The 23,564-nt window shown below is 40.2% G+C and overlaps 1 protein-coding gene across 3 annotated transcripts in view; it reads left to right on the top strand.

The window, feature by feature from the left end:
- Nucleotides 1-3,091: 3,091 nt before the first annotated feature.
- SHANK3 (SH3 and multiple ankyrin repeat domains 3) overlaps nt 3,092-23,564 on the top strand; it is a 244,325-nt gene continuing 223,852 nt past the window's right edge. For all 3 annotated transcript variants that reach the window (XM_069979855.1, XM_069979864.1, XM_069979872.1), the window contains exon 1: nt 3,092-3,135. The gene's annotated coding sequence lies outside the window, so the exon portion shown is untranslated. The remainder of the gene's footprint in view (nt 3,136-23,564) is intronic.

Consider the following 23,564-nt stretch of genomic DNA (forward strand, 5'->3'; position numbering starts at 1 on the left):
ATAGACTTAGTAGTGGAAGCCGTCTAATAGACGGAATCCATTACTAAGTTGGGGCCTAGTGTTAGCCGGTATAAAATGGCTAACACTAACCCCCTATTATTACCCCAGTACCCAATGCCACCATGGGTACTGGGAAGAGCCGGGTGCCAGTGGTCCCGGAGCGTCAAAATTGGCGCTCCTGGACCGGGCGGCAGCAGGCTGATAAGATTTAGGTTGGGGAGGGCCTAAACCAATGGCTCTTCCCACCTTGGTGTTACCAGGCTGCTGTCGTTTGGTTTTTAACCCGGCTGGTTATAAAAATAGGGGGGACCCTATGCGTTTTTTTTAAATTATTTATTTATTTAAAAAAAACCCGCATAGGGTCCCCCCTATTTTTATAACCAACCGGGTTAAAAAACAAACGACAGCAGCCTGGTAACACCAGGGTGGGAAGAGCCATTGGTTTAGGCCCTCTTCAGCCTAAATCTTACCAGCCTGCTGCTGCCCGGTCCAGGAGCGCCAATTTTGACGCTCCGGGACCACTGGCACCCGGCTCTTCCCAGTACCCCTGGTGGCATTGGGTACTGGGGTAATAATAGGGGGTTAGTGTTAGCCATTTTATACCGGCTAACACTAGGCCCCAACTTAGTAATGGATTCCGTCTATTAGACGGCTTCCACTACTAAGTCTATAAAGTAAAGAAATAAAGACAAGACACAAGTTAAAAATTTTTTTTATTCAAATAAAAACCCTCACACCCCTCATTGACCATTTTATTAAAAATAAAAAAACGCTGGTCATCGACGTAGTCCACTGATTCCGACGTAATCCCCAGGATACCGATATCTGAAAAACAAAAAAGGAGAAACACACAAAAAACACACAAACAGGAGCACAACACCCATCATTGTGAGCGGTGTTGTGCACCTTACAGTATGCAGCATCTTTACAGATCGCTGCTTACAGTCTGGCCCCCAAGGGGTTAAGGGAGGATGTATTGCATCCCCCTTAACCCCTTGGGGGCCAGACTGATGTCAGACTGCACCCATCCCAGCAAGGAAGGGGTTAACTGACCCCCCCTTCCTTGCTGGGAGGGGTGCAGTGCTGGGGAGGGGGTGGGGAGAGCTCTATACTCACCCCGATGTGTCCTCTTCGCTGGTCCGCAGCACAGTGAAGTCACTGTACTGCGGACCGGCTCTTTATATGTGCGCTGAGCCGATCAGCCAATCAGCTGAGCGCACATATAATTCTAAATGTTTCTTCTAATAATGCTATTGTGATAACATAATTAGAAGAAACATTTGATGTTTTCATTAAAGTAAAGTGATGATTAGTACAGAATGCTCTTTTGCCGGCAATATGAATTAACGGCTTATGGAGCTTCCTGTACTAATTAATATTTAATTAATAAAACACATTTTCGATTAAATAAATTCAGTTTCGTTGTTCAATAATTTAATTCTAACGAATCCATCATTGTGCAATTAAATATACGGTCAAAAAATAAATATATATATAAATATACATTTATATATATATATTTATTTTAACAGTATATTTAATTGCAAAATGATGGAATCGTTTAAATTTAATTATTGAACAACGAAAGGCACTTTATTACAACGAAAATGTGTTTTATTATTTTAATAGATTAACCATGAGAGACATCGGCATTAGTGCAGAGGATCGCAAACCCCGGTAATAGCAATTCATGTAAACTGTGTTCCCTGCTTTCCCAGATGCATCCAGAGGTGTTTGCATCACTTTCTTAAGATTTTATTTGTTATTTTTAGTTGAACCAGATTTCCAAGTAAATGACCGTATGTTTTGAGCCGCATGTCTATTTTGGGTTAAAAAAAATACAGCCGCACAGTTACATAGTGTGAACCTAGCCTAAACCTGAACAGGTCCCTAAAAATATCTGATTTTGAAATTTTACTGAAAATTTGGAAATTTGCTGCTAATGTTTTAAGCTTTCTATTGTCTAAAAAAAATGAAATATAGTTTAATAAATGCCGCCAACATAAAGTAGACATGTTGCTAATGCTATTTAATATATCATTTATGTGGTATAACCATTTTCTGTATAAGCAGAAAAGTTTTAAAGTTGGAAAAATGCATTTTTTCACAATTTTTCATGCTATTTTGGTTTTTTTCATAAAGATTCGTTATGAGTATCGACTCCAATTTACAAGAAATGTAAAGTACAATATGTCACGAGAAAACAATCTCAGAATCAGCCGGATAGGTAATAGCATCCCGAAGTTATTAATGAATAAAGTGACACTGGTCAAATTCATAAAATTTGCTTCGGTCCTTAAGGCCATTTCAGGCCTGGTCCTTAAGGGGTTAAGTGAAAGACTTCCATGACCCATGGGTCCTTAAGGGGTTAAAGGGGTATCTGTCCCTCCCCTTTTTTCCCCAAAATTTCCATGGCGGGTGGGTGAAAACAATTACATCCACTTACCTCCCTGACTCCAGCGCTGCTCCCAGCATCCAGCTGCTCCTGTTCCCGTTCTCTGGACGCCTACAGGTCTGAGATTTATTTTGCAATTAAATGGAATACTCTAAGAAAACTGAACAAATGGGAGGAACATATTAATGTCATATATAACGATTCAGAAATAACATTGTGGTATCACAATGTCAAATGTCAAACTTGGTGATACTGCATTAGTCAACCTGAACCCTGCTACATCTGTATACACTGTCGTACTAATAACTTCTTTATGGATTCTAACAATAGAATAGAATAGTTACTACAGAACAACTGTTATTTTTCACAAGGATCTTTTTTAATTGTTGTTGTTGGGATGGATATTATGTAGATGGAGATTTTTTGTGTTACTCCCACAACACACGTCTAGTACACAGTAAAGGCACACCCAGCTAGACACACAAGTTGTCGGATACACAACAATAGTGTATGGAATCATCTCCGGGAAACAGGAAGAGCGGCCATTTCCTCCAGAGGAAATGTGGGGAGGCTGGCTGTATCTTTCATACAGAACTCTGTAAATCCACACTTGTATCACAGTATGCACATTACATAGTAGAGCAACAACTCTCTCAACGTGCTGTCCACTTGCTTAGTTTTAATCATAGACTGGAATACACAAGGATCTCCAGAGTTTCTAACCAGGGATGTGATGTAAGGTGAGGATACGTAGTAGAATCAGGCTACTTAGAGCTTTTTATTCATTTGCTTGTGTAGTGCATATCACACTGCTTAATATGTTTGCTTATTAGCTCAGGTTGGTCCTTTGCAGAACTGTTCAGGCCTGTAGATTGTATGAAGGGTAAAATGCTTTGTACTGTGTATATGTGGCAGGTCCAGTCTGCAGAAATAGAATATATATGTTCATGTAGTTTTCGTTCTTTAATTGATGTGAATCTTTTATTCCTTTTTATATAATAATCTTTGTTTTGTCAAAATCCATAACGATATATTGTGTCTGGGTCTGTAAGCTGTATTTTGATTACAGGCCCGCTGAATGCTGGCAGTGTCTTTGGTACAGATTTGTTCTACAAAAGCAAGTTGCATGTAGAATGTTATCTGTGATTTACTGTTTTCTCTGTCCATAAAATATATCAAGGGGTTTAAATCAAACATTAAAGGCCTATCTTAGTATTTCACAAATATTATTGCCATTTATCAAGTGTAGTCCTATTAGATTATAGCTAATAAGAAGCAATGTCTTACATCAAAGAGCTTGAACTGTGAGGCTGACAATAATCACAATCCAAGGTCACAGTCTGTCTATTATACTTATATAGACAATACAACATCTATCATCTTATCACATTCCAGGAAGTTTCTAGATCTCAGTAGTTATGATTTGACAGTACAGTCTAAAAACCACATATTTGCTGAAATAAAACAGGGCTTAACTACTAAGCTTACATACATCAGTTAGAAGAATTTTGCCCTTATAAAAGTCACAAGGGGCACTATGGCTATGTTCACACAATGTCAAAAATATTGAAAAGACGGCCGATATTCATTTAAAAAAAAGGTCTGTTTATGCCGCGATTTAACTGACTACAGTGGCAATGCATTGAAGTCAATGAGAATACGGCCGTCCAATGCACACAGCGTATTGAATAACGGACATGTTTGCCGCGGAAGTCAAAATAATTAACATGATCATTATTTTCGGACGTCTTTTGCAAACAGCGGACGTTTTTTACTTGTAGTTCACACACAGTTTTCCTTTTGTCACTGTTCTTTCTCCGTCTTTACTATTAAATTCAATGGCTTTTTAAATTAAGTTCAATTAGTAACCCCAAACTAGAATAATGTACAAACAACAGTCATTGCAGGAGAGGCCAGGCTGCTAAATAACGTCCGTTATTTTAGACCCAAAATAATGGCCGTCATTTTAAACGGAGCTGAAAAAACATTGGGTGAACATAGCCTATTTCTTTATTCTTCATCTGCACTGATTTCATCTGTATAAAAACAGAAAACAATCAGTGTACACTCACAGTCACGCCTACACGTGATTGTTATGTCACGGGTGTGTTATTGACTGCGAGAGGGTGGGGGCAGAAAGTCACGAGATATGACAATATATTACATTTAGAAATGGCATTCATGAAATATAACAATCATTTTAAAAGGAAACCTGTCATTACTCTCATGCTTCTTTATCACAAAGGAATCATCAATGTAACTTCTGCCAGGAACTGGGCTCCAGGTCATTGTGGTGGTCCACCGGCTGACAAATCTCCTCCTTTATGTAAAAAAGAGAGCTTTTTCTATCAAGCCAATGAGGACTGGCCTAATGACTTAAAGTCCCGTCCTGGAAGAAGGAATGGGAAGTGCTGGGGGCCTTATAAAAGTAATAAATACAACAAAATGGGCCAAACAACACATTAAAGTACTTAGTAGTTACATGATAACGGTACGGTACACAAAACATTGCCTGTTTCTTGCCTTACATTTGTTGCTTGTATACTTGCCAATACCACACTGAAGATTACATATAGACTTTTTAACTAGCTAGTATCCTGTGAGAGGTTGTCAAATGAATGAGATGTACAGTAGGCTGAGAGATGCAGATGCTTTGTTGTTGGATGCTGGGTAAGCATAACTGTCTGTAATGTTAGAGGATTTGCATTGTTTGTTGGCTTACAGTATTTCATTTTAATTTAATTAATTAGGTAGGTTTGTAAAAACATTTTTTTTATTATATTTTTAATGTTTTGCAATGTATTATGATGTGCTATCTTATGGGAGATGTATTTAGAGTCTGTCTATTATCTAGCTAATATTTTTCAGTATTGTTACACAGGGCAGTTGTTAGTGGAATATGCTGATTATTGACCTTTGCAAAAGATCCAGCGATCAGCTGATGAAGGAGCAGACAGCTTATCACTAGGCTCATATGGACCTAAAATGATGCAAATGATTGGCTGAACAAATGATCCAGCAATCAATTGCATGGCCGCAACCACACAATCATTGAGCCATGTAAAAGGCTCATTAAACAAGCACCAATCTGCTAGACATTAGTATAATATTTGCAGAGTGGCCAATAATTTATGGGCTGCTTAACAGTCCCCTGATGTCTGTCTTGGGGATGGGGGGAATCAAGCATGTTGAGAAGGCACTATTTATGAACATAGGTTTTATTATTGGATGGAGTCCACAGACACTCACAATTGATGGTGCCAGCCTTTGCAGCTGCCCACCTGCGGCCTCAAGTATCAAAAAGGCATCTAACATTGTCAAGTACACACATGAAATGTGTTTTTTTTTATTGAAACTTGTTGCTATTTGTAAGCATGGTTTATAAAAAGAATCCCTGTGGACTTTAAACACAATACACAGGAAGTCCATCGCTGTGACTGCAGAGAACAGGAATTTTTGAGAGAAACACCCCAATTATTCTGTTTTTCCCAGCATGGTCAGACACCCTTTCTTACAAATATCACACGGTCATTGGATTGTTTCCCTTTCAGTATATGTATATGCTTATATGTATAGGCACAGGCATATCATAGCTATATGTCGTTTTGTAATGAACTAACCAGTCATACTTTCCATGTGCGCAGTTACAATAGCATGCAGCATCTCACATCACTCGCTTGTCTGAAGCTAGCTCTCATTCCTCCTTATTTATCATATACTTGCTGTGTATTGCAGTTTCTCTCCATATGTAATGAATAACACTGAGCTTCTAAAGTGAGCATGTTGTGCAGCTTAGAAAATAAAATTAAGCATTTATACCCCAGTTTGAGTAGAAGGCTAATAGCAATGTACAGTTGTGCTTTTTGGAGAGAAATCACATGTACTTTGCATCTCTCGCCTATCACATTTTAAATGCCTTAGGCATTATTTAAATAAGCTGTGGGCTGACCTGTGAGCTGAAGATCCCATTTTACTGTAATCAAACGCCATCATACAGAGCTAATGTGCTGAAACGTGCCAGACTTTCCACTTTTTGATAATATCACAGTTCTGTACTGAGCGCTTGCTGAGCGTGCTTGTCAACGATAATATAAGACATCAGTGGGCCCAAGGCAAAGATCCTGCTTTTGGGCCACATAAGCTCTTACTCAGAAACATGAAGTAACCTACACATGTTTAATGCCTATGAATAAGTCAGGTTTTTCAAAACAGTAAAGAAATGATTTATTTATTGATATACGCCCAATAATCTATTAGGAACAAAGATTCTATAGAGATATGTACATTTCTTTTTCATGTTTGACAGATGACCTAGTTGACACATGGCAGTTTCTATGCAGTGTTCATTTGCAATCTACATGTAAAGTTAGGCCACATTCACACAACGTATGATACTGGCCGTTCTGTGACCTGGCCATGTCACAGAAGGGTCAGTGTCGGTGAAGTTTATCCCAGCCACTACTGCAGTACCGGCCGGATAAACTTAATTTCTATTGAATTGGGATGCAGGCGCATTTGTGTGCACCCGCATGCCATTTCACCATTGCACACAATGGAAAGTGCATCAGGAGCCGCACTTTCCATTGTGTGAACTGTCAGTGTTGTGCAACAGCTATTCAATGAATAGCGGCTGTACAAAACTGACATGTCAGTTTTCGCTGCGGCCGCTAGCAATCCCGGCCGGAGCGTATACTATGTGTATAAACTGCGTCCAGGATCCCATTGACTGCAGTGCAACATAACTTTTCTATTAATCACGGCAATTGTTGCAAGTCGTCAGTAACGACCGTAATTAATAGAAAATGTATCTTGTGTGAATGTGGCCTAAATGTTAAATCATAGGGGATGACAAAAATAAGTAAAATATTTAGGGTATATTTGCATGCACCATATTTTTTAAAGGAATGTCTATGACTGTTCCATTTAGCTAAATTAGAAACCAAAAATCCATGTACTTGCTGCTGAAAACCATATTCAGATTAATGGAACAGATTTTCTATGAAGGAGTAGAAACAAGGATGGTATAATGTTTACACCTGCCAAGAAGACTGTCTGCTGCAACAATTGCAATTTATTAGTAACAATTTAAGTTTGTGCCCATCCTAAAGAGTTGAAGGATCAGTTGCATATTTAATATATATGAAATTATAAAGGGTTCCTCTTATTTCACCTAGAGCAAAAACCTGTCAACTATGTTCTCTGCTGACAAAGCAAGCAATTGCAGAGTTGAGTTGAAATCATTTTGAACGTGGATCCTACAACCTAAGTGATATGAGTCTTAAGACCCTATTACACCTTTCAGTCCGATAATTGTTCAGTGTAATAACACATGTTGAAAGGCAATGATGAGCCTATATGCACGAAGTTGGATGACTGTGGTCTTTTAACATGTTGAAAGATCAGCAATGGTCTGCAGCATGTTGCTTTATGTAATAGGAATGGTGGCAGCAGACAGATGCTTATTTCAATAGGATGTCCAAACGATCTAAGGATTGTTTGGGTGGCCCCTCCCGCTGCTCCCCATTTGCTGTCTGCGTGTGTACACAGTAACACAAAATTGGCTAAATAAACACATATAGCAAATACAATGGTTACTGTTATATATAGCTTCTGGTGGCCATGAACATATACTACATTGTCCCAAGATACATACTGTAGATTATATGCATCATTGCCAAACATTCAGGGTGCCTTCACACATACCGTATCCGCAGCGGATTTCACGCTGCAAATTCACAGCGAAATCCGCTGCGGATCCAGTGTCATTCAACCCTACTGACAATACATACTCGTGTATGTAAATTAACCCCCCAGCGGCCGGAATGTAATATTGACAGCGGCCAAAGCGTACTGACAGAGGCACCCATCCTCCTGCACAGACCGATCGTGCAGGCTTCCCACCGCTGTGCTGCTGCTGCCGGACACGGCTCTCTCCTCACGGCTCGGGACTCTGCACACCCCGCTCCAGCTTGCTTTGGGGGAAGGGGGCATCCCAAGCCGTGAGGAGAGAGCTGTGCCTGGCAGCAGCAGCACAGCGAAGGGGAGCCTTCTAGATCGGTCTGTGCGGGAGGATGGGCGCCTCTGTCAGTACACTCTGGCCACTGTCAGTGTTACGCTCCAGCTGCCGGGGGGTTCATTTACATACTTGCAGCGGGATGTCAATCAATCTTTTTTAGAAGGGTCTCTTAACAATAACTCAGAATGTCATAATAGGATATATAAGAATCAGCTTTCTAAACTGTACAACCCCTTTATATGCAGTGAGATCAGTGAGTCCCTCTTGTGTTCAACATACCAATACTGTTAAAAGCTACAGTAAAAGCACTTAGTACTCAAATCTAAAACTTCATTTGCTGATATAAAAAAACAGAAGCATTTTGCTATAATATGATTGTTAAACTGCTATCATAGTTTTATGCTGTGGCATTCCTGTTACTTTCTTTATAAAGTACGCAGGATTTAAGTACATAAGTGAGGTGTTTTATAGTTATAGTAACAACTCCAGAGGTTTTGACTCAATTCAAATTCAAGGGGTATTCTAGCTCTTAAATAAGGGCATATTGCTGGCAGACCACAAAAAGTGAGAATAAAGGGGATTGGTGCAGTGCTGCATCCTTTTCTTAGTTGTCCCTATCGAGAGTGGCATTCTTGTCACTTTTGATAAGGGACAGGTTTTTCGGTACATAACTGTATATACCCATTTTAAACAACAATACAGTGTATTCTAATGAAGTGAAGCTCTGGGATGTATTCATGTCAGCCATATGCCTATATACGTTCCTACTGCCGATCCCCCATGTATAAACCTTTCTGACAAGAAGAGTACTTTATTGTGGGCAGGCCTGCTTCAGTGTGAGCACACAATAATGTCCTCGGAGCTGTGGATAATGACAGGCAGCAGTAATCACACAGCTTCCTTTAATTAACCCCTTAAATACTGCGATCTATGGTGATTGCAAAGTTTAAAGTAGTCAGCAGACTGTGGGGGTCTTGATCACTTACACTGACAGAGGACGAATATTTAAAAATACATACCTAGGCCAGGTTCACACTACATAAAAACAAGGCCGTATTTCATAAAACCGTCCGTAATTACGCAAACAACGGCTGTTATTAATGAAATAACGCCGGTTGTTTGCACAATTACGGCCGGTTTTATGAAATACAGCCTTGTTTTTTACGTAGTGTGAACCTGGCCCTAAAGTGTAACAAAACAATGTTTTAAAAAATATTTAAAAGCCTATTCCCAATAAAAGTTAAAATTAACCCCTTTTTTATTCTACAAATAAAAATATGGGGGGAAAAACATTTTTGGTATTGTAGCATGTGGAATTGTCTAATCTATTAAAATATTACAATATTGTTCTCACACGGTGAATGGAGGAAACAAAAAGAAAAAAACACACCAAGATTAATAAAAAGCAATCAAAAATGTTATTTTACATCAATATGATACCAAAAAAAACTATAGATCATGACACAAAAAATGAGCCCCCAACTAGCCCTGTAGTTAGAAAAATAAAAGCCTTATAGCTCTTAAAAGGCAAGGAGGAGAATATGTATGAGACCGGCCGTTCCGTGACCCCGGCCGGGTCACGGAACGGCCGGTCTGTGCCCGGATCATCGCGGCCGGTACTTAAGTACCGGCCGGGTGATCTTTCCGGCCGCAGAGCTCTGATGCGGGCACATCAGCGCGCGCCCGCATCAGAGCTTCCCATAGCCCACAGTGAAGCAAGTGGCCGGAGCCGCTCGCTTCACTGTGTGAACTGACAGGTCTTTCTGCGGCCGAAATTCACTGAATTCCGGCCGCAGAAAACTGACCTATCAGTTTTTTCCGGCGCCGCATAGATCCCGGCCGGAGCGTATACGATGTGTGTACGCTCCGGCCGGGACCCCATTGAAAGTAAGGTTATGTTCCACCCCGCAAAACTACGGCCGTAGTTCTGCGGCGAGAACTACGGCCGTATTTTTATGTAATGTGAACATAACCTTAATGTGACCTGGATATCTGTGCATCAATGACGCTTAGTATCGGCCCCATTCCCCTTATCAGATATTTCTAAATATACGTTTAGGTAGAGAACCTCTATAAAGCAGGCATGGGCACATTTACTTTTTGAGCCCATTTACTTAAAATCAGTATATGTGGTGCATGACTGTGATACATCCATAGCTTAGTTGCTTCCAGTATGCTGACAGTTATACATCATTGCCTGTCAATACATTTCATCATTATACAATGGTGTAGTTAATACATATTGCTGCTTTGGCTGGGTTCACTCATACATTATTCTAGTTAAGGTGGACTAATTAGCCTTTGGGCGTGTTTTTAATTAAAAAGTCCATTGAGTTTAATAGTAAAGACAGTGAAAGGAAAAAAGAAAAACTGTGTGTGAAAAACTAAAAAATAATGTCCGCTGTTTGCAAAAGACGTCAGTGAGTAATTGTTAGAATCATTATTTTGATGTCTGCGCAAATAATGTCCTTCATTTTATACACTGTGTGCATTGGGTGGCCTCATTCCATTGACTCCAATGCATTGCATTGAGGTCAATTTAAATACTGTAATAACGGACGTCTTTTTTTTTTTTTTAAAGCGGTTATCTTTCTCCTTTTTTTTGTTCACTTAGTGAGAACATAGCCTTACACTTTTATTTTGTGACACTCAAAAGCTTTTGAATCCCACAAAATGTTCAGGAAAGGGACTGAATGTAGTCACAGTCATATTAGACTACGTTCGGTCAATACAGTGAGTGAACAAGTTGAGGTCAGATTTTTATTTGTCATCTTAATATTGAAATGTGCGACCTGTGGCTTTAAACTGGACTGCAACTATCAAAAATCACTATACTGCAAAAACAGTATAGCAGAACAGATTAGATGAGAAAATTAGCTCTGCTTAATCTATATTATGTTCTTCATGCAACCTGCATTTTAGTGACAAGAACAGGGCACGGTCGTGGTCGCAGCCATGCCTCCTCCTCTCTATTCTGGTTCATAAGCTACTACACACTTCACAGAATCTACATAAAATCTAACTTTATATAATTGAACTTTCCTGCATAGTTTCCTCAAACAGAACAGTCCCTTCCCTCCTCATCCCCCTCTATCAATTCACACAAATCCTGTGAAAAGCATTCTAACACATGCATAGCCTTCCTCCCAGCGCACGCAGCCATACACCCACTGACTACACACCCCCTTTCTAATCATTTCCTCAACCACTATTTCTTGTCCATCTCACTCTTATCCTCCTGTGGGTGCCTCTATTCCCATTTCCCTTTTTTATTTTCCACTTCCCCCCATCCTTTACACCACCTCTGCTCACACTTTTCGCATTCTCTCTCTCTCTCCTTCTTTAGCAATCCACAACCTTATTACCATGGTGATGTCGTTCTGAGCTCTCTTTCTGAAACTGAAGAGAAGGTAAAAAAGAGAAGAGAATGAGAGAGAGGTAAGAAGAGAGTGCCAGAGAACAGTCAAAGAAAGAATATAGGAGGACAGGGGGGTAGAAAGCATGGTGGCTATATGGTAGGACCAGGGGGTCTTGGAGAATGGAAAGGTGTACTGGGTTGGGTTTGATGAGGCAAGACAGGTGAACAGGGAAACAGGAGAGAGTGGCGCAGAAAGGAGGACTGAAGAGGATGGGTATACAGAAGCGATGAGGAAATATGTGTATATGAGGGAGAACAGGACAGCAGGAGCAACATCTGAGAGGCCCAGATGCTCTCCCCTCTGTCACATTGTGCAGCCTCTTCTTCCCTTGCCTGTCGCATTATGGGATGTATCACACAAATGATTGTCTCTCTTTATGTCTCCTGTGTTTTTTTTTTGTATGAATTGTGTAACTGAAAATGTGTCTTGTGTTGTCGATGTGTGCAGCACTGTGTATGTGGCTGTTAATAAAGCAGCAGTGTGGGAAGGTTCTGTAGCTGCGTGGGGCATGCATGTGTGCGAGTGTGTAGGTGTACAGTATACAGCATCTACGCATATAAATACACGTCATTGTTCACGTTAAACGTCTATAAGTATGTGATTTTAGTCTGCATTTTTATGTCTGCATACAGAATACCCGTTCAATGTGCTAATATACTTGGATACCATTGCAGAGAAAATCAAATGATAGGCACTTAGACTAAGATCAGCGATGTTGACAGGGACTGAGTTCATCACCATTTGAGATTACGTTTTTCCTGTGATGCTATAATTCTCTCCACTATATTGCCATTTCGCCTGCATACTTTTAGTATATTTTTAGTGCTTTAAGACATCTGGGGGGAGATTTATCAAAGGGTATAAAATTTAGACTGGTGCAAACTGCCCACAGCAACCAATCACAGCTCCTCCTTTCTTTCACCAGAGCTGGAAGCTGAGCTGTGATTGGTTGCTGTGGCCAGTTTGCACCAGTCTAAATTTTACACCCTTTGATAAATCTCCCCCCTGGTGTCTTTAAAGCATATGTCCACCATTTAACAGTTTCCGTACAGTAGTAATCTACATAAAAAGTTTGTAAAATAATTTGATTTCTTACTTTGTAATAAGCCCGAGTTACTGCCTCTATTATAGCTGCATTCAAAATTATGCTCCGGAGCTCACCTTTCCCAGCATTCCTTGGGAATCAAAGTCTACACAGAGCTTTCTTTGGACTCTTTTGTGTGTAGTCTACCAGGTAAAATGCATTACAGAAGCTGTGCAGCATTTTGTCCAGTATTTTGGGCAGTATTTGTAGTCAGAATCAGGAGTGGAACTAACAGGAAAAACTATAATGGAAAATTTGCCCAGTTCCTGTGTGTTCATCCCACACCTGGTTTTGGTTGAGAAGAAAAAAACCGAGCAAATATACTGTGAGGAGCAGTCACGGATGGGAATTTATCAAAGCTGCACCTAGTGTAGACCTGGATAAAAATTAGCACCTTTTTGCCAGGTTTGCGCTGTGCCTGCCAAGTGGGTGGGTAAGTAGCACAGCATGCAATGAAGGGGTCTTTCCCTCCCCATGCACCAAATTTACTACAAAATCTACACTAGCTTGGAGCCGGTGTAGATTTCTGACAGCAGCCTTAGATATGCTAGAGTTATTTAGTGGTAAACCTACAGTGGTAAACCTACAGTGGGTAAGAGGGACAGCACTTTACTTAAGATAAATTACCCCTCACTTTCCTTTTTACATGTCCCTCATTTATGATCTGTTCCTGACTTTGCATTCAATAATTGCAGTTATTAACCTGAATGTGTGAACACACCCATGGGCATGTGTCTGATTACAGGTTTGCTCAGCAAGGTGACTAGCAGGACAGTGAATGCAGCTCAGGGCTATAGTACAGGCTGTGGCTATGTTCTGACACTATATTTTAAGGTTCAAAAAGGGCTTGTTTTATAATAAGTAAAATAATTAACAAATTTACAGACTTTTTTTCTGCAAACAGCCCCAAAAATTAGAAAACAAGAAACAAATGGCACAATACAAATCCCTGGCACTACATTTTACAAATGTCTGTAAATTTTGCAGATCTGTAATTTTTGTGGAAGAAACGTCTGTAATGTCCGCAAGATCTGTTAAAAAATATGGCTGAGTAATCATTTTAAACCATTTTCACTTATTTAACGATCACCCTTCCCTTCTTTGCTGATACGGATTACAGATGCAATATGGATAAATTTTTTGCAGATTGCGGATGATTACAGACATCATACACAGTCCTGAAAAACTACTGAACGTGTGAATGTAGCCTAACACAGGAAGATGACTGATCATGGCAGGTGGCAGAGATGATTGTGACTGGCAGCTTAGTGCCAGTCATAATAAGCCATATTCCTATAGAAAAGACTGTTTATTTTGTCATTCTTTTTGGATGAGGAATCATTTATAATTAACTTGTATTTAACGCTCACTGGTTCTGTTCATAGCTCGAAATTAGCAGCTTAGAGAAATTAGCATTCACTGACGCAATGAGAGCAGGAGAGAATGCTTTAGTGATATGTGTACTGTACGAGATCCATTGTCATTCTGAACATTAAGGTCAATGTTGAATTGAAATCTGACCTTCAACACAATAGCCAATTACATGTCATTTCAGAGACTGTAGATTCTGCCAGTGGGCTTTTTCAATAGAAAAAGGGCCATATAACATGATCAGAATAATCTGTTAATGCATGGCGTCGTAGGACATTAGAATGTATGTAAATGTGGAGGTGCAAGAAGCTGGTACTATCCTAAAATAGAATCTAAGTGCAATACATTGGGCAATTGTAGATGGTTTTAGCCTATGCAGCTGCCACAAAGTAGTCTCTAAGGGGTCATTCACATGTGCTGTAATTCATTGACCCTACGGAGCATTAAGCTGTGCAGTGGACTAGCAGACCTCCCGGCATCATGAACTGTACTGATACAGCCAGGACAAGTTTACTAATGTACACAAAACAACATATGTTTGTCTAAAATGAATCCATGAGTATCTGAAACACCAATTGCAGAAAATCTGGCAGTATTGGTGAATTCCCCTCACTGAGGCAATACTTTGGCCTCCATACATCATCACAATGCATATGAACCAAAGCCATCACTATATAATTGTAGACTTGTAGCTCAAGGGGTTTAACAAAAACTATTGTATTACCTGTTATCAGTCGTAGCTATTTTCTACATAGACTCTCCATAATCATAGAAATAAAAGAGGCTGCACAATTGACTGGATTGGTTTGAATAACGGGACATGAGTGGAAAATCCCATGGGCCCCAATTGGATCTGTAGGGCTCCTTCATGGCCATTGGTGAAGCGGTCCAGCCAGCTGTGTTTGCCAGTGCTGAATGGAAATTGTAGTATGCCCTCTGAACCTAGCCTAAGCATTTCATATTCTGGTGCAGCCAATTATTTTATAATTTTATGACAAGCTGAGGAGATAAAACGTCTGGAGTATTGAATTTACATTAGCTGTTCATGTGAATTCTGAATGCGTGGTCCAAAAAGGTATCAGTGAAGGTAAAGGAGGAAATCATTAGGCTGAAAAAAGCATCAGAGAGATAGCAGAAACTTCAAGTGTGATAAATGCAACAATTCTTAAAGGGGTACTCTGGAGAAAAAGAAATGTGTTTTTTTTTTAAATCAACTGGTACAATGAAAGTTAAACAGATTTGTACGATACTTGTAGATAAACAAGCGGCACTCGTATATTCATGCAGTGAGGTCCTTTATTATAGCAATCACCGACACATCACAGTGGAGTACACACAGTGGGAGCAGGGATATTCCACAGGCGACGGCCCGTTTCGCGCTTCACGCGCTTCTACTGGCCTGGTATAACGTCATCACGTATCTGTGCAGGTATTTGTACCTGCGCAGATCACGTGGACCATGCTCATATACATAAAGTGATATAAGTGAAAAACACATACAGTACATATACAAAAACATGTATATAATAATAGTAATGCTGGAGGGTTATACAGGTGTATGCATTAAATTTAGCAATATAGAGAGTATATATATCTTTATACAAAAACATGCATATCGACACGGTCATTTAGACCAAGGGGGCCCATTGCATCAGTTTTTAATATCCATCGAGATCCACGTTGTAACAATATGCGATGGCGATCTCCGCCTCTTTTTGGAAACGCTACCATTTCCAGCCCTGAAAATTGCAACACAGTGTGATCAGCACCATGAATTTGTCTAACGTGCTCAATTAATCTCGGAGCTCCCACACCGGTCTGTATAGACCTGCAATGCTCCCTGTATCTTACATAGAGTGGACGGATTGTCTTACCTATGTAAAAAAATCCACAAGGGCATTGTATCACATAAACAACAAATTTTGTTTTGCAAGTGATGAATTGATGGATTCTATAGTTATCTCCCCCCAATTGTATCCATTTAGAACACATAATGAAGTTACACTGTTTACATTGCCCACATTTATGATTGCCTTTTGGTAAGGCGTTTTTTAGCCAATTATTGGAATCTGTACAGACCATTGTATTGGATAAGATGTCACTCAGTGTTCTCACTCGGCGATAGGAAAGTAAAGGTTTTTCAAGGGTAATGTCTCTGAGGTCGGGATCGGCTTGTACTATATGCCAATGTTTCATTATAGCTGATCTGATGGTATTATTCATTATGGTATGTCTAAAAGAAAAATTAAATCTTTTATTATTGTTCTTAGCTCTGGTGTTATATACAGTAGTGGCGTCCGCCCTATCTCTAGCTTGATCTAATAGATCCCTGGGGTAACCCCTTTCCCGTAATCTAGATTAAGGGAAAGGGGTTACCCCAGGGATCTATTAGATCAAGCTAGAGATAGGGCGGACGCCACTACTGTATATAACACCAGAGCTAAGAACAATAATAAAAGATTTAATTTTTCTTTTAGACATACCATAATGAATCATACCATCAGATCAGCTATAATGAAACATTGGCATATACTGTAGTACAAGCCGATCCCGACCTCAGAGACATTACCCTTGAAAAACCTTTACTTTCCTATCGCCGAGTGAGAACACTGAGTGACATCTTATCCAATACAATGGTCTGTACAGATTCCAATAATTGGCTAAAAAACGCCTTACCAAAAGGCAATCATAAATGTGGGCAATGTAAACAGTGTAACTTCAATATGTGTTCTAAATGGATACAATTGGGGGGAGATAACTATAGAATCCATCAATTCATCACTTGCAAAAAAAAATTTGTTGTTTATGTGACACAATGCCCTTGTGGATTTTTTTACATAGGTAAGACAATCCGTCCACTCTATGTAAGATACAGGGAGCATTGCAGGTCTATACAGACCGGTGTGGGAGCTCCAAGATTAATTGAGCACGTGAGACAAATTCATGGTGCTGATCACACTGTGTTGCGATTTTCAGGGCTGGAAATGGTAGCGTTTCCAAAAAGAGGCGGAGATCGCCATCGCATATTGTTACAACGTGGATCTCGATGGATATTAAAAACTGATGCAATGGGCCCCCTTGGTCTAAATGACCGTGTCGATATGCATGTTTTTGTATAAAGATATATATACTCTCTATATTGCTAAATTTAATGCATAGACCTGTATAACCCTCCAGCATTACTATTATTATATACATGTTTTTGTATATGTATGTGTTTTTCACTTATATCAGTTTATCTATATGAGCATGGTCCACGTGATCTGCGCAGGTACAAATACCTGCACAGATACGTGATGACGTTATACCAGGCCAGTAGAAGAGCGTGAAGCGCGAAACGGGCCGTCGCCTGTAAAATATCCCTGCTCCCACTGTGTGTACTCCACTGTGATGTGTCGGTGATTGCTATAATAAAGGACCTCACTGCATGAATATACGAGTGCCGCTGGTTTATCTACAAGTATCATATACCAGATCTATTCCTGCGGCAGAGCACTGTATTGGTCCACCGACATACAGATCCATTGAGTTGGCTCCAGACTCCATGCGCACTTGACCCAACTGATCCGTGAGTAGTGCCGGATTTTCTTTCTTCTCATTGTTAGATTTGTAAATTACCTGTATTAAAAAGCTCAACAGCTTATCAGCTGCTGTATGCCCGGCAGGAAGTGGTGTATTCTTTCCAGTCTGACATAGAGCTTCCTGCTGTCACCTCTGTCCATGTCAGACACTGTCCAGAGGACAGGAAAGGATTGTTATGGAGATTTGTTACTGCTTAGGACAGTCCCTTACATGGACAGAGGTGGCAGCAGAGAGCACTGTGTCAGACCGGAAAGAATACACCACTTCCTGCAGGGCCTAGGTTTTTTTTTTTTTAAGACGAGTAATTTACAAATCTATATAACTTTCTAGCACCAGTTGATTTGATTTTTTTTTTCTTTTGAGTACCCCTTTAAAAAGAAGAACGGTGCTAGCTAGCTCGACAACACAAAAAGGACAGATCGAGCATAAAGTTGATGATTGCAACAACAAACCCTTTCACAACATCTTGCAAAGTCATGAACACTGTTAAGGATGTAAGGGTATCAACTTTAAAGTCTACAATCAAGATACATCTTTATGAATGTATATATAGAGGGTTTATCCGAAGATGCAAACTTCTGACAATAAAAACAGACAGGCTTGATCAGACATGTAATAAAGTTATGGAAAGAGAACTACGAAGAAAAAGAAGAAAGGTTTGTTATATACCACATGGCCTGTCCAACATAACAGAGGCAGTGTTATAGCATGAGTTTTTTTTGCTGCCTATTGAACTGGGTCACTGGGTTTTGATAGATGATGTGACTGCAGACAGATGCAGTAGAATGGTGCAAAATGTACCGCAAAAAGGATCACAAGCTTTAGGCAAAGCTAACTTTAGGGCCCTATTACACGGGACGATTATCGTGCGAAAAATTGTTATATTGTTCGAATTTAAACGATAATCGTTCTGTGTAATTGCAGGCAACGATCGAAAAATCGTTCGTATGTCGTTGATCGTAGATTTAGATCTGAACCTAAAATTATCGTTACTCGTTCGCTAATCGTTTGCTGTAATACCACGTTCGTTCGCTCAAGTTACGCATTTTTTCACTAATCGTTTAGTGTAACAGCACATTGCCCATTGTTTTCCTGAGATCAGAAGGAATAAACAATCGCAATAACGATCGTATCTAACGACCATCGTTCTGTGTAATATGAAAATTCTAATGTAAGAACTCGACCTAATAGTACAGTTATGGTGTGGGTGTATAGCGAGTGCACTACTTGGTTGGCACCAAGAGACCGGTATGTATAAATATTATTAGTAGGCTCTCTAGCAAAACCCCCTTTAAAAAAAGTGGATTGATATGTTCGATGTTGGATATATATTGTTTCTAAGGGCAACGGGAGTAATATAAATGGAAAACAGTAACATAATATATATATATGAGTCAAAGTTGCAAAGAAAAACACTTTTTATATTAGTAAAATAAGGTTTAAATTCATAAGAACATACGTATCTATGAACATATAAATCTCTGTGTGTAGTTCATAGGATGATCATGGAAATATATATAGTATAGTTCATAATGTAGGCATAAACAGTTTTTGTATGGTATAGTTCATAAAATGGTCAGAAAGATATGGTATTTTGTCCGTATGCGACTTTGCAGGGCCCCTATAAGTCACTGTAATTTATGACCACTGGGCTTAAATTATATTAGTTATCATTCCTCTGTTTATCAATCTGGTATATATTGCAACAGTTAGTAACAGGTGATACACTTGAACAATATATGAAATTGGTGGCAGTCCACCTCTCACCAGTCCGGAGGCTTTGTGTCTGCAGTGTCTGCGGCCGCAGGTTGGGGTGAGCATATAGATGATTATTTAGCTTCCCCTGCTTGAAGATGTTTCAATCCGGAGCTCTCCTCGGATGATGCGTCAGAAATCTTATCTTGAGCGCTGTTATGCTCACAGCGATACACTTAGTATCTGGTTGTCTCTCTCGGTACAGCTGGGCGTTCACCCTTGGCTGGGCGCTACTCCCGTGGTTGCTGTCGGAATAGGAGTGCTTTTAATGCATCCAATATGCAAAGAAAAAGGTAGGTAATAAGGACTGGTGATAGTAGTTTTGCCACAGTGCGTCTTTGTATTGTATTCAATAGATATTGCGATATTGCGTTCAATAGAACGATGCTCCGTTCTTTTTTCAGTAATGGGTTGCAAATGAGTTGCATTTGCAACTCATTACTGAGGAAAGAACGGAGCATCGTTCTGAAACGCGTCTAAGAGTTGCAATATCTATTGAATACAATACAAAGACGCACTGTGGCAAAACTACTATCACCAGTCCTTATTACCTACCTTTTTCTTTGCATATTAGATGCATTGAAAGCACTCCCATACCGACAGCAACCACGGGAGTAGCGCCCAGCCAAGGGTGAACGCCCAGCTGTACCGAGAGAGACAACCAGATACTAAGTATATCGCTGTGAGCATAACAGCGCTCAAGATAAGATTTCTGACGCATCATCCAAGGAGAGCTCCCGATTGAAACATCTTCAAGCAGGGGAAGCTAAATAATCATCTATATGCTCCCCACAACCTGCGGCCGCAGACTCTGCAGGCACAAAGCCTCCGGACTGGTGAGAGGTGGACTGCCACCAATTTCATATATTGTTCAAGTGTATCACCTCTGTTAAAACGGGAATAATTACTACTAACTATTGCAATATATACCAGATTGATAAACAGAGGAATGATAACTAATATAATTTAACCCCTTAAGGACAGAGCCTGAAATGGCCTTAATGACAGAGACAAATTTTATGAATATGACCAGTGTCACTTTATTCATTAATAACTTCGGGATGCTTTTACCTATCCAGCTGATTCTGAGATTGTTTTCTCGAGACATATTGTACTTTACATTTCTGGTAAATTGGAGTCGATACTCATAACAAGTCTTTATGAAAAAAAACCAAATAATGTGAAAAAATGTGAAAAAATGCATTTTTCCAACTTTGAAACTTTTTTGCGTATACAGAAAGTGGTTATACCACATAAATTATATATTAAATAGCATTAGCAACATGTCTACTTTATGTTGGCGGCATTTATTAAACTATCTTTAATTTTTTTTAGACAATAGGAAGCTTAAAACATTAGCAGCAAATTTCCAAATTTTCAGTAAAATTTCAAAATCAGATATTTTTAGGGACCTGTTCAGGTTTAAAGTGTATTTGAGGGGCCTGTATGTTAGAAAGCCCCACAAAGCACCCCATTTCAGAAACTGCACCCCCCAAACTCTGCAAAAGCATATCCAGAAAGTGTTTTAACCCTTTAGGGGAGTCACAGAAATAAAAGCTAAGTGTGTAAGGAATTTGAAAATTTTAATTTTCTGTGCAGAGATTTTATTGTAATCCAATATTTTTCATAATTATAAACCTATTACCAGAGAAATGCACCCCAATAATTATTGTCCCGTTTCTGCAGTTTATAGAAATACCCCATATGTGACCCTATTGCGCTATTTGACGCAACCACAAGCCTCAGATATAAAGGAGCGCCTAGTGAATTTTAACGCCTCCGTTATATTTGGTCATTTCTGACTGTACCACTTCAGGTTGGCAGAGGCTCTGGGGTGCCAAAACCTAAAAAACACCCCTAAAGGGACACCATTTAGAAAACTACACCCCTCAAGGAATGTAACAAGGGGTGCGGTGAGCATCTGGACCCCACAGGTGCTTCACAGATTTTCCGAACAATATGGCGTGAAAAAAGAAAAATTTATTTTTTACACTAAAACGTTGTTCTAGCCTTCAATTTTTCATTTTCTTAAAGGGATAAGAGGCAAAAAAAGACAAAAAATGTGTAGCGCAGTTTCTCCCGAGTACGGAAATACCCCACATGTGGCGATAGAGTGCCAAGGGGGCGCAGGACGAGCCTCCAAAGGGAAGGAGCGCCAATTGGCTTTTGGAAGCTGAATTTCACTGAAAAGGATTTCAAGGGCCATGTCGCATTTACAGAGCCCTCGTGCTGCCAAGACACTGGAAACCCCCCACAAGTGACCCCATTCTGGAAACTACACCCCTCAAGGAATCTAACAAGGGGTTCAGTGAGCATATGGACCCCACTGGTGACGGGCACAAATGTGGAACAATGTGACGTGAAAGGGAAAAAATTTCATTTTTTCACTTTCATGGCACAAATGTGCCCGTCATCAAGGGGTCCATATCCTCACTGCACCCCTTGTTAGATTCCTTGAGGGGTGCAGTTTCCAGAATGGGGTCACTTGTGGGGGGTTTCCAGTGTTTTGGCAGCATGAGGGCTCTGTAAATGCGACATGGCGTTCATCATCCATTCTAGCCAAATCCAACCTCCAAAATCCAAATGGCGCTCCTTCCCTTCGGAGGCTTGCCCTGCATCCACATGGCGCTTTATGTCCACATGTGGGGTATTTACGGACTCGGGGGAAATTGCTCTACACATTTTGTTTTTTTTCCCTCTTTTAACCCCTTGTGAAAATGATAAATTCAAGGCTAAACCAACATTATAGTGTAAAAAATGTAATATTTCATTTTCACGCCACATTGTTCCACATTTGTGCCCGTCACCAGTGGGGTCCATATGCTCACTACACCCCTTGTTACATTCCTTGAGGGGTGTAGTTTCCATAATGGGGTCACTTGTGGGGGGTTTCAACTGTCTTGGCAACACAGAGGCCTTTTGAATGCAACATGGCCCCTCAAAATCCATTCCATCCAAATCCAGCCTTCAAAAACGAAATGGCGCTCCTTCCCTTCGGAGGCTTGCCCTGCACCCGCACGACGCTTTATGTCCACATGTGGGGTTTTTACGGACTCAGGGGAAATTGCTCTACACATTTTGTTTTTTTTTCCTCTTTTAACCCCTTGTGAAAATGATAAATTCAAGGCTAAACCAACATTATAGTGTAAAAAATGTAATATTTCATTTTCACGCCACATTGTTCCACATTTGTGTCCGTCACGAGTGGGGTCCATATGCTCACTACACCCCTTGTTACATTCCTTGAGGGGTGCAGTTTCCATAATGGGGTCACTTGTGGGGGGTTTCAACTGTCTTGGCAACACAGGGGCCTTTTGAATGCAACATGGCCCCTCGAAATCCATTCCATCCAAATCCAGCCTTCAAAAACCAAATGGCGCTCCTTCCCTTCGGAGGCTTACCCTGCACCCGCATGGCGCTTTATGTCCACATGTGGGGTATTTACGGACTCGGGGGAAATTGCTCTACACATTTTGTTTTTTTTCCTCTTTTAACCCCTTGTGAAAATGATAAATTCAAGGCTAAACCAACATTATAGTGTAAAAAATGTAATATTTCATTTTCACGCCACATTGTTCCACATTTGTGTCCGTCACGAGTGGGGTCCATATGCTCACTACACCCCTTGTTACATTCCTTGAGGGGTGCAGTTTCCATAATGGGGTCACTTGTGGGGGGTTTCAACTGTCTTGGCAACACAGGGGCCTTTTGAATGCAACATGGCCCCTCGAAATCCATTCCATCCAAATCCAGCCTTCAAAAACCAAATGGCGCTCCTTCCCTTCGGAGGCTTACCCTGCACCCGCATGGCGCTTTATGTCCACATGTGGGGTACTTCCGTACTCAGGGGAAATTGCTCTACACATTAAATGTTTTTTTTTATCTTTTAACCCCTTGTGAAAATGAAAAAATCATGACAAGATTAATGATTTAGAGTAAAAA

Source organism: Dendropsophus ebraccatus, chromosome 1 (genome assembly GCF_027789765.1).
Source record: "Dendropsophus ebraccatus isolate aDenEbr1 chromosome 1, aDenEbr1.pat, whole genome shotgun sequence".
Taxonomy (NCBI): domain Eukaryota; kingdom Metazoa; phylum Chordata; class Amphibia; order Anura; family Hylidae; genus Dendropsophus; species Dendropsophus ebraccatus.